The 12784-nt window shown below is 36.1% G+C and overlaps 1 pseudogene; it reads left to right on the top strand.

Annotated features, from left to right (window-relative positions):
- Positions 1 to 4543: 4543 nt before the first annotated feature.
- Positions 4544 to 4662, top strand: LOC130856241 (5S ribosomal RNA; annotated as a pseudogene).
- Positions 4663 to 12784: the final 8122 nt, after the last annotated feature.

The following is a 12784-nucleotide window of genomic DNA, read 5'->3' as shown; positions in this document are numbered from 1 at the left end:
ACTAAGCCTGTACACCACAACTATTGAGCCTGCACTCTAGAGCCCATGGGCCACAACTACTGAAGCCCACGCGCCTAGAGTCTGTGCTCTGCAACAAGAGAGGCCACCACAGTGAGGAGCCTGCACACCACAATGAAGAGTAGCCCCCATTCACTGCAACTAGAGAAAGCCCACGTGCAGCAATGAAGACCCAACACAGCCAATTAAATAAATAAATAAATAAATTTATAAAAAAAGAATTTAACCACAGATTAATTTAGCAAGCTCTTTTTGACTAAAATTTAATCCTTGTGGGATGGAGTTAGTGTATTGGAAGATGATGGTGGTAATGATTTGCACTGATTGTGATGAGTTCATGTGCTTTTATGGTATTTGGTGAACAATTTAACACATTTAAAAACAGAAATATTGACTACTGAAGTTTTCATATGCAACATGTGTGAAATGTCAAAATCTTCAATACATAGTACAACTTAATTTGGGAAAAACTTGCTTTCCCACATACAGTATAACAATACAAGGGGCTCTGAATATTTCATTTATTTTAGATAGATATTTGCTTTGTAGTTTATTCCAAGAGCAGAAGGATGTACCCATGGGAAGTGCCTTCTCTTGTTGGCAGGGAAACAAAATCACCAAGGTGCTAGTTTACACTTGTGAACTTGCAGAAACGGTAGGGACATTTCATTTTCTGAGGAATCCCCAGGGTAACCATGGATATATTGAACATACAGACAACCACAGAGTTACTAGGTGTGTTTGGTGGAAAATGCATCTTCATGTCGTTTCTATGGCAATCATAAATAAATCTAACTACTCAGAATCAACACAGCAGCTGCACGTACAAACAGATACGTTCAGCAAAATCTGGAGAGTTTTAGCATATATCAGTAGCTTGGCTCTAGGCATGCTTGTTTACAATAACAGAGTGAGTTGTTGGGTAACACTTACTTCCTATGTCAACTCCCAAAGCTTCATTTTAGACTTGACTTTGTTCATGTTCAATAAATATTTTGAATAGAAGAGTGATGAGTGTAATTTTCCAAGTAGAAAGACTGGCTTAATAATGTCTCCATTTATCAACGTGAGACGTTGTAAAAAAAAAAAAAAAAATTGGGTTCTTTGGAAAAAAAGGTAATTGGTTCAGCACTCATTTCATTCAACAACAACAAAACAACTTATTATTATCTTGTTCGTATAAGATAAACATTATGGTAAATACATTAAAGCTATTGTTTTATCTAGTACCCTGTGAATTAAATGGTATTATTACTTCATTTCACAGAAAAGGAATAGGCCCAGAGCAATTAAATTATTTATCTAGATCACACAGCTGGTTAGAGGAAAAGCTGGAATTTGAACCCAAGCAAATATTTATTATTTTTGATTGAAAAAGTTTTTTCTAAGGGATACACAAAAAGGTAATGCCAGGAAACAGAATATTGTACATTTGTTAACATAAGACTTTTTTAAAAAAAAGTTTGTATGATAAAAAACAAAGTTAGTACAGTTAAAGAAAACAATAAATTGTGAACAAATATTTGCAACTCACAAGGAAACATTTATTTCCCTAATACATAGAGAGTGCTTATAAGTCAGTAATAGAAAGATCACACATTCAATGGAAAAATAGGCAATAGATATAGACTACGTAAAAAAGGAAATACACTTAGCTTTTAAATGTAGAAAAGAATGCAAACATCACTCTCATAAGAGAAATGAAAATTAAAAAACAATACCAAAAAATGTTTCTCACTTATCAGATTGGCAAAGATCAAAAGGGGATAACAACACAAACTGACAAAGGTGTGTGAAGAAAAGGCATTAGTATATTGTTGGTGAAACTATGAATAGGTACAAACTATATGGAAGATAATCTGGCATTAACTAACAAAATTACAAATTTGCTGACACTTTGACCCAGCAAGTCTCCTCTAAGAATTTCATATACACATCTGAAATGAAGTGTACATCAGTTTCTTGTTGCAGTAATAGAAAAATACTGGAAGCAGCCTGAATGCCTGTCAATAGGGGACTGGTTAGATGAATTGCTGTAGACAGTGGAATGGGATATTTGCTAGTTTGTAACCCCTAAGGAATCCCTATTCCTTGTGTCTACTGGGACTCTAAGGCTGAGTACTGACGACCTCATTCTATTGTTTCCTCATTAATTGCCTGATTTCTTGCTTCTCATGGGACAAGAGCCTCCATCCACATGACCAGGCCTTGATACTCTGTCCATTTCTTTTCCTTAGAAGATACATCACCTCCTAAGTTAAGGACACCTCCATGGATGTGGAGAAAGCATGTTCCAGGTGCGACCCATGCCCCAGGCTCACCATTTGACAAGTAGGACTGTGGTATCTTTTTAGGACACTGGGTACCATAAATCTCCAAATATTCCATTGTAATGTTTTTTCTTCTTGGACGCAAAGTTTGGGACTTTTAAATATATGGTGCTAGATCTTTTCTTTGAGAGTATTATTTTCGCTCCCATTTTAAACGTGCAGGAAATATTGATTTTATATTCATGTGTTCAATAAACATTTACTGCACACTTGAATACAGCACATGTGAGGCATGATGCTAAATTGGAGAATACAGAGCAAAATAACATGGAGGTTCCTGGTTCAATGAGCTAACAGTCCAACAGGGATAGCACAATAAGTGCCATCATCAAGGAGGTCCAGGACAGTGGAAAAAGGTGCATAATTTAGCTTAGCAGGTGGGAGGTGGGGCACTCAAGGTTTTGGAGAGACATTGAAAGTTGAGCAGAAAGGTAAGTGGATAAAAGAGATACGAGTGGACTTTCTAAGATAATTTCATATAAATGTCTCAACAAGATGTTTAAAGGACTGAGAGATTTCTCGTTACTTAAAGTTCACTAGCTGATGACATATAGTAAATGTTATCTGCTTAGTTATTTCAGACTTTGAGACCATTCACGTTGGAGAAAAATGAAACCTTTGTTCGTTTTAGAGCATAATACCATGCTTGTTGATTTTGCGTCTCTGTGCTTTTTTTTAAAAACCGATGACAACCATGAGTAAGTTCTCCTGCTGAAACTACATTATCAATTTTATGTAGACAGAAATGTAATTACTGAAGATGGATTTTAGCCAGGCCACCTGAATTAATAATCAGCCCAAATCGTCTTGCTCTGGGAGAGAGTGGAACAGAACTGTTTATCGACCACAAATGGTCGTGACCTTTGCTATCTTCCGCACTCAAAATACCACAGGAGGAAGTCATCTAAAACGCTATGACATTTAAACCAAGTGAGAAATACGTGTATAAAATTTATGAGGACAAAATAACGCTTTTATTAATTTGCATCACTGTGTTTTAGGTACCATGATTAAAACATGCCTATTTAATACCTCCAGAAAAATACTACATTTTTTTTTTCTTTTTGCTGTATTACAGCTATCTTTAATCCACTTTTGCCCCACATGAAAATGTACCTCCTTTTTGTTTTTATGACTTTTTATGCCAGGTGGATGTAAAAGAGAAAATACCCAAATTCTCACTTTGCAGTCATGTATACTGGCTATTCAATCTTGGCTAGAGAAATGCATTCTTAATAGTCATATTCAGCCCATGGTCTATTCACAGCTTTGATTATATTTGCTATAGCTAAAGCGAAAATAACCAAGGTGAATATCCTCTAGGGCTTAATTTAACTCTACTTTGATTGCAACAATAGAAATATAATTCAAAGTAACTCAAGTAATTAATAAAGTAATTTACAGTCCGCTTTATAAAACCATTACAAGAACAAAGAGTAGCTGGTCTTGGGTGGAATGAAAGCCAGAAATTCAAATGCCACCAGGACTTTTTCTTGGTCTCTCATTTCTATTTTCCTTTGTCATTCATGCTGGCACTTCCATGTGGCTGAGACTAGGTGCGTAGGTAGAAAAACACCTGCTCCTCAGCTTTGTTTAGAAATATACCAAGAAAGGGTATTGATAAGCCCAAATTAGCTCATAACTACCCTAACATTAGGTCAGAAGACTAGGGCTGGAACAGACAGGGAAAAATAATTTCCAAACAGAAGGAGATGCTGTTTTCACGAGAAGCAAGAGTACTGGGCAGACACAACTGTCAACAGTCTTTATGAGTGTTAACACATCAAAATTGCATTTGTTCAAGCTGTAAAGGTAATTCTCAAGGATTTTTTTTTTTCATTTTTATACAGAAAAAAATCACTGAGGCAGCAGATTTGCTTGAGGACAGATATATCGTTAAGGGTAAAAATCTATTGCTTTGCTATTTATTGAGGGATATTAACTCCTCTGAAAAGCATAATAGTGTGTATTAGTTTGAACATCAAAACATTTCAGAAAACCATAAGTTGTATTCACATTTTTAGTCTCCTGGTAGTTATTATCCTTGAAAGCAAACACATTTGAAAATCAATATACAAGAAAGGATAAAATTGTTGGAGAAAGAACTGATATTAAAGCAAAACTCACTATGTTGAGTCATTCTTTGCAAAGTCCCTTTCAATCCAAAAAGATCAGTCTCATAAACAAATAATCCAGTTTATGGCCATACCAACCCTGAACAGGCCCAATCTCGTCTGATCTCAGAAGCTAAGCAGGATTGGGCCTGGTTAGTACTTGGATGGGAGACCACCTGGAATACCATGTGCTGTAGACTGAAACAAAACAAAACAAAACAAATAATCCAATGCTTTATTTGCTGAGAAAAATCAATTCGGCATCCATTCATTTATAATTGAGTGAGTATTTGTTGAGCGCCTTATGAATAGTAAATTCGTGTGTTGGAGGACAGCAAGTATCTGTCCTCGAGGAGTATACAGTAATTTAGGGACAGTAAGACATAATCATAAATACACCTAACTTTAAAAAGTAAAAATTTTTGCCCAAAAGGGCATATGGAAAGATATAGACAATTGAAATTTAGAAGAGAATGAAACATATTTCCAGATAAAAGAATAGAGGATGACTTTCATGGGTGAAGAATATTACAATTTGTTGTCCATGGTAATTTTTATTGTTATAAATCTCTCTATATTTAATCTTGAAGGAATTACCCACCAAAGCAGAAGACAGAATTGTGGGATTCATTTTGGCACCCAAGCCATCTTTGACAGTCCAGTTGTTCATCTTTCTCTTTAACTTCCACTCTTGAAGAATTGTCACTTGGTGGTGAAGAGTGAGGGTAGGAATATTTTCTAGATATACTTGAAATATATATATTTTTAGCTTTCAGGTTTAATGCACACAAGCACACATGTGGAAGTAAATATATGTTAGCATTCATTCTTGAAGTAATTATTGAGACAAGTACTGCATTCATTCATTTATTCATTCAATGAATATTTAATGATGATTAAGGACATGCTGGTAAACAAGACAATATGTGATGCTGCTAAAGCTGAATCTCACGAAGATTACAGTGTTGTGTGGGAGACTGGCATTAATAGTCCTATAGGGATGAGAAACAATAAGTAAATACAATATAATACAATAACTACAATTGGAGATAGTTAAAAGTCCTTTGAAAAGAGTAAAATGCAGCAAAGGGATAAAGCGTAACAGAAGAGGAAAAGACTCTAGGATGAACCGTATAAACAGAAATGTCTTGATGAAACAGAAAAAGGAGAACCCTGTGTGTGTGCAGTGCAATATCATAAGACACTATACTAGTTGCTGGGATGCATAAAAATATATGTTTGACATGATGTTTACTTTAGCCACCAGAAGTTTTAAATGAAATTGGAGAAACAGAGCATATGTGTAGTAAAGAAATATATGAAATAGTACACATGGCTATGAACCTGGATATAGACTATTAGAATGCATGCAGTCATGTAGTTATAAGGCTCTGAAACAGAATTCATTATTTCATGAACATATTTGATTATGAGGGAATGAGCTACTAAATTAGTACCTAAGCAAACATTCTTTCCAGTTAAACCCAATATCAGTATTTTTGCCAGTGGGTCTCTTACATGTTGTTGAGGATATACAGATGCAAACGTTTGTCTTCCTCCATGAGTGCCTAGCTCAGAAACCACCCAGATGCCCCAGCTAGAATAGCAGAGCCCACTTTTAGCACATCTGCACTTACCCCCCTGTATTTGGCACATCACTGAGGCTTCCGCTTGCTGAATTCCCACCCTTCAATATTATTCTCTGCATTTTCCTAAACTTTCCCAGCAACTTTTCTCATGACCTGTTATGAAAACTACTGCAAATCTTTCCTATTTTTCTCCTAGCTTCCTCTCTTCCCCTATTCCTTTTTTCTTTCCTAGGCAGCCAATGTGAGCTTAAAAAACTGAAATATAATTATATCTACATCGTTTCATCACTTCCCTTTGTTCATTGTATTGAGACCAAATTCTTTTTTCATAGACTACAAGCCCTTTTGGTCCAGCCCTTTCCTGCTCACACACATGCCTGTTGTTCTCTGCATTCCAGCCACACTGGGTTCCTTTCAGGTCCTAGAATACATGATGTTAGTGAAGCTGAATCCAGCCTCTGTACCTCGACATTGATTTAAAATTCAGAGACAGTGTTTGGGGTGAAGTAGAAAAGAACAGCTTTATTGCTTTGCCAGGCAAAGGGGGCCACAGCGGGCGAATGCCCTTAAAACTGTGTCACTACCCACTGCTACTGCTACTTGGAGAGGGTAGTGAGAAGTTTTATAGCTCAAATAGTGAGACGTTTTATAGTATTGGTTCAAAGAGGGCGTGTTCAGCTCATGGACACTCTTCATATTGGTTGGTGGTGAGGTAAGTGAGAGTCAGCATCATCAGCCTTCAGGTTTCAACTGGTCTGGGGTCTATGTGCTTGTGAGCAGAATACCTACTATGTTCACCATTAACTTCTTCCACCTAGTGGGAGTTTTAGTATCTGCAAAACAGCTCAACGATACTGTTGTGTATCTCCCTTGATGGGGAACCAGGACTTTGCCCCAAGGCTGCACTATTGTTTCTCCTGACTGTTTCTCCCTTGTCTCACATCCCCTCCCTTCCCTAAATAACAACTGGTTGAAGCTGCCCATTGGAACTCAGGGAAGTTCATGGAGGATGAATGAAGCCTATTTCCTGGAATCAAGAAATGGGGGACCCTGCTCGATATCACTCCCTCTTGCTTCAGGACTGTGCCAGGCTGTCTTGATTTTTTTACCCATTTCTACTGCCTTGCTTTGCTTGCCTCTAATGCCTGCTCATCTTTCATATCCAAGGTTATTTCTTTTCCTCTGGGAAATCATCCTCGATGACCCCAAGAGGCACTGTGTAGCTTCCCCCCAGCTGTTATTATAATTTTATTTTTTTGGTGATTGTTTTAGTAATATCTGACTATCAGGTTGTAAGGGCTAATGGGGACAGGAACTGCTTGTTTTATTAACACAGTGCCTCTCATACTGTTTGTTGAATGATTGATAGTATTTGAAGGTATTTGTTAAATGACTAAAAATCTTCAATTTAAATTCTTTAAAACTCTGTTCAACTTTGCCACTTCCTGCATTCTAAGGGTATAGTATTGAATATACAAAATAATAAACTTTTCAAAAGAGTTGGGATACTGAGTTAATATGATTGAGAGATCTGGATTTATTGGGAGAGAGAAAATGATAACCCTTCAGCATGATGGTTCTCTAATGAAGAAGACATTTTATTTCCTCCAATGTCTTTTCATTGACTTTGAAGAAGACTTAATAAGATGTCAAATCACTACAACAAGGTGTATTTTACTTCAAATACATGATTTTCTACTTGCTAGAATGAATCCAAATAAGCATTTCTGAATGACTAGACTTAAATAGTCATACCTTTTTTTTGCCTGTAGAAACAAATGATGCCTGATTTATTGCCAAAGATGTGTCATTTATCTTTAAACCCCTCATAAGCTGGAAAAGATGCTAGAATTACAATATATTTACATGATTCAGACAAGTAGAAAATATTCCAGGGGGTTCAGCTATTTCTAAATCAAAGATTTCTGTCCCCCAACCTGCTGCTTCTTCCCAGCTGCTCAGCAATTATGTTTGCACTAATTCTACATATGACCTCAAGGATTTAACAAAAGGCCTTCTGATAAGGACCCAAATAAAGTATAAATTTTATTTCTCCTAAAGTCATGTAGGTCAACTACCCCATTATAACTTGAACAATACAAAATCAGTGATGATTGTTTTTCCAATTTTACCTTTTAAGAACTCATTGGCAACGCAAATTGGAGATGGTGATAATTCTTCTCTGACCATAATAATTGCTGGAGATTTTTTTTTCTAGAGATAGCTTAAAATAAACAAACATACCAAAAATATATCCCAGTTCCTTTTTTTTTGAAATGTAATGACTAAATGGGCAGGGAGATTGCTGATTCCAGAACGGTACTGTTAATCATAAGTAGCATTTTAATTTAATTTTTAATATATTTATAGCTCACCTGGTTTCACAAAAGATTTGGAGATGTTTATTTATGTTCAAATTATTCATTGCTGCCTAAAAACACCCGGAACTTAATGGGTTAGAAGAAAAACTATCTTTGTTTTGCTCATGGTTCTGCAGTTCGCATAACAGGGGATGGCTTGTTTTTGCTTCTTGTGGCATCAGCTGGGGATTATGTATATGTTAGGGGAATATGCATATATTAGGGACAGCAATATCTACTTCATGTGGTTGGAAAGCTGGTACTGGCTGTTAACTAGGAAGACTGTAGACTTGGAGATTTTTTTCCCCTCTCCATTGGCTTTGCTTAGGTTTCCTCAGTATAGTATCTGAGTTCCAAGAATAAGTATCTTAAGAGAGCAAGTCAGAAGCATATGGGATTTTTTTAACCTAGCATCAGATGTTACATAGAATCATTTTTGTCATATTCTGTTGAGTAATCATTAAATCCCACCCAAGTTCACGGAATGGTGGCATGGATCCCATCTTTTGATGGGAGCAGTGTCAATGTCAAATTCTAAGAACATACAGAATGGAAAATGTTGTTGTGTCTACCTTTGAAAAATACACACTTTGCTCTTTGTCTGCACAACTTATATCCCTTCTATATGAAAAATACAGTTATCACTCTTTTAAGAGTCTCAAAGCCTCATCCCATTAGGGCCTCCACTAAAAGTCCAACCTCTCATCATGTAAATCAGAATTAGTCACAGAGGAGAATTCTTAGGTACAACTCCTTGGATACTATTTTCTCAATCAAACAATCTGGAATCTAACAAAACAAGTCATTTTCCCATCGACACTCTTTACACAATGATGCAAAGGAATGAATAACTGCTATAGATAAGTCTATTCCAAAAAGACAAAAAAATGATAGGCACACAACAGACACCGGCCCACAGAAATTCTGAAACTCATCTGGGTATTTGTTGCCACTTTCTCAAATATCACTCACTCCTACTTCCTGAGGATTGTTTGCCCCAGCCTTTGGCTGTGCCCTTTGTATTCTTGTTGCCGTCCTGAGTCATCTTTCCTTTTTCATACGAAGTAGGTCTTCTTTGTAGCTGAGTAAATTTCTTATAATGCCTCATTCTCAGGGAATCTTAAGGTTCAAATCTTCAGGTCATTTTGTATTTTCTTTGTACTATTCAGTCCAAATTGGAATAATTACTTTAAAATCTGTGGGGTTTTTGTATCAATTTATAATTCAATCCATTAGAAAAAAATGGATTTCTTCCATAACTTAGCCGCCTTGTGAAGTTGCTGTATAATAACATTCTCAGGATTCTTAAAATCCCGTTATTAAATAGAGAGAATCTGTGAAATATATTGAAGCTTCTTGGAGGACTTATTTGTATGTCTGGAAGTTTCTATGTGGTATTGCCTTCAAAATTTCTAATGTCTTAACAGAGAACTTTATAGTCCAATCATGGATTTGATCTTTGCTCTGAAGTAAAGTTTCCTTAATTTGAGAATTGATTATCATATTGAATGGCTGAGAATGAGAAACAGTTATATTTTTTAACTCAGAAGATTGCATTATCTTATATTTGTTTTTTTTTATTTAGTTTATTTCTCTTATGCTTTATTCATAGGTAGTAAGAAGAAGCCAGATGTTACTTTTAATGTTCTGCTGGAAATTCTCTTTTTCTAGATCATTGAATTGGTTGACTTCTTTCCACCTTACTACAGAAATCATGTTGCTAGCCTTTCTACCTCCACACAACAAGGCACCCTTTCCTGCTAGTACTAAAAACATTTCTCTTGCTTTCCTTTAATATCTCACCATCAACTTTCTCAAGTCTTTTTAGGCATCCATTAACACACTCCTCAAAGACTCTTAGGCTTTTCTTAACAGTCTCTTCAGTGTCCTCCCCAGCTTCCATGAATCTCTTGATCTCCGAGCCAAGACTACAATTTTTTTTTCTTTTCTTTCTCATCCTTAAACTTTTTATTTGTTATTATCAAATTTGCCTTATTTTTTCAGGTTTGTTTCCATAATTTGTCAGTCTTCATGTAGACTAAAATCATACTTAAGTTCAACATGTTCCAATTGGGCTATTCTTCTCGAGACCAAAGCATTAATTCTTTCTAGGCTGAGCACCTGTAGTTTGGACTGGGCTGATTTTTTTCTCTTCCCCTACCTTATAATCAGTGCCTAAAACTTTATGGCTTCTCAGAAGTAAGTTTTGCTACCCAGTACTGAATTATATATATCTTATCAGGATTACTCTGCTTTCAATGACTCTATTAGAAAACCTGGGAGGTTTTATTGATACTATATGCTAGACAGTGTTTTAGGTGCTGGAGATAAACAGGTAAATACAGAAAATGTATTGGGCATGAATCTCAGTTAAGGCTCTCCCTCAACTTTCTACTTCTTGATTTTCTTGCTGTTTCCAGCCTCTCTAGCAGGCAACCTGACCTCTAAGTCCTCAGCCAAATAAGGCTGATTGTTGCTTGGGCTTTACTCTCTATGGAGTACAGAAGACGATTATCTTCAGGTCAAAGCTGCTTTCAGGTGGATCTCACTCACTGTGTTTGCTTCTTTCAAGGGTCTTATCCATCCAGTTTCTATCTATTTTGTTTCTATCTAGTTGCTTAAAGCTATTGTTGTAAATAGCTTGTTGTAAACATAATATATATATAAACATTATATATAATATTATATATAAGTATATATATTTACAACTATTACTAAGATCATCTGATACTAAGTACTCTGCCTTTACTAGAACTATCTGTATTAATCTTTTATTTTTTAAAAATAAAGTCTATTTAGTGACAATAACAGACCCATATTAATAAGTTTAAATTTCAACTGCTTTACTTCTCATAGATAAGGTGGTGAAGGAGTTGACAAGAAAATTAACCAATTTTCCAAATATAAGAAGGAATAAAAAGGGTTAATACAAATGAGATCCTTGGCCAGCAGCCTAGTGATGTCAATGGTGTAGATTCATTCATTAAAACACTGACTATAATCCGTTCTTTTTGTTTATTGTTTCTACTAGGGATCCCCCCTCTTACCCCCCCAAAAAAGTGTTTCTCTGACATTTGACTCATGTTTTGGCAAGCCTGTTGCCAATGAAAAATTTTTTCTAGAAGCATCATTTTTCGAATTTCTTAAAATTCTCTAGGCAAGTTTTTATTTTTTATTTTTTTATTTTTTGTTTTTTTCTCTAAATTATTTTTTTATTATTTTTAAAAATTTAGACATATATACACTACCAACTGTCAAATAGATAACTAGTGGGAAGTTGCTGTATAACAAAGGGAGATCAACTCGACGATGGGTGATGCCTTAGAGGGCCAGGACAGGGAGGGTGGGAGGGAGTCGCGGGAGGGAGGGGATATGGGGATATGTGTATAAATACAGCTGATTCACTTGGGTGTACCTCAAAAGCTGGTACAAAAGTATAAAGCAATTATATCCCAATAAAGAGCTTAAAATTTATTTTATTTTATTTTTTATCTTTTATTTTCAATTAATTTTATTTTTATTTTTTGCCATGATAGGTCTTTGTTGCTGTGTGGGCTTTCTCTAGTTGCAGCGAGTGGGGGCTACTCTTCCTTGAGGTGCTTGGGCTTCTCATTATGCTGGCTTCTCTTGCTGCAGAGCATGGGCTCTAGGTGCACGGGCTTCAGTAGTTGTGGCACATGGGCTCAGTAGTTGTGGCTCACAGGCTCTAGAGCGCAGGCTCAGTAGTTGTGGTGTGTGGGCTTAGTTACTCCATGGCATGTGGGATCTTCCCAGACCAGGGCTCTGATCCGTGTCCCTTGCATTGGCAGGCAGATTCTTAACCACTGTGTTACCAGGGAAGTCCCTCTCGGCAAGTTTTTATATAAGATCTGTTTTCACAAGAATTGCATGATGCATACAAACATGAGTTTAGGGGTAGAGCCATAATTGATAAGAAATAAAAGTTCCTTTGCTATTTAGTTATTGAGTTATTTGACTTCTTTTAGTCAGAAGCAAATATCTAACCCAGAACTTGCCATTATACTTTTAAGAAGACTCCTATTTTATCATCTGTTGAAATGAAATTAGCTCCCAGGTGAGAGATCTGTTGAGACTTCCATGTTCAGGTCTGGAAGTTTAGTCCTGCAATTTAGTTTTCTCTTAATGTAGGGATGGGTAACTATAGTTGGGGCACTAAATCTCTAGAAAGAGAGGTCCCTGAGACATACCCAAATGGGTGTTGGTGTATGCATGCATAAGCCCAAGTAGGAGGTAGAATTGGTGGATAAAAGTTAGCCATTAACGAAAGATATTATTTTTCATTTTTTACATAAGTGATGAAACTTCAGTTGTTCATATAAACACATGGATGAAGATGAATGTGGTAGCTATAA

This window comes from Hippopotamus amphibius, chromosome 6 (assembly GCF_030028045.1).
Source record: "Hippopotamus amphibius kiboko isolate mHipAmp2 chromosome 6, mHipAmp2.hap2, whole genome shotgun sequence".
In the NCBI taxonomy this organism is placed as follows: domain Eukaryota; kingdom Metazoa; phylum Chordata; class Mammalia; order Artiodactyla; family Hippopotamidae; genus Hippopotamus; species Hippopotamus amphibius.
The sequence above is the reverse complement of the archived record's forward strand: the minus strand, read 5'-3'. Positions and strand labels throughout refer to the sequence as shown.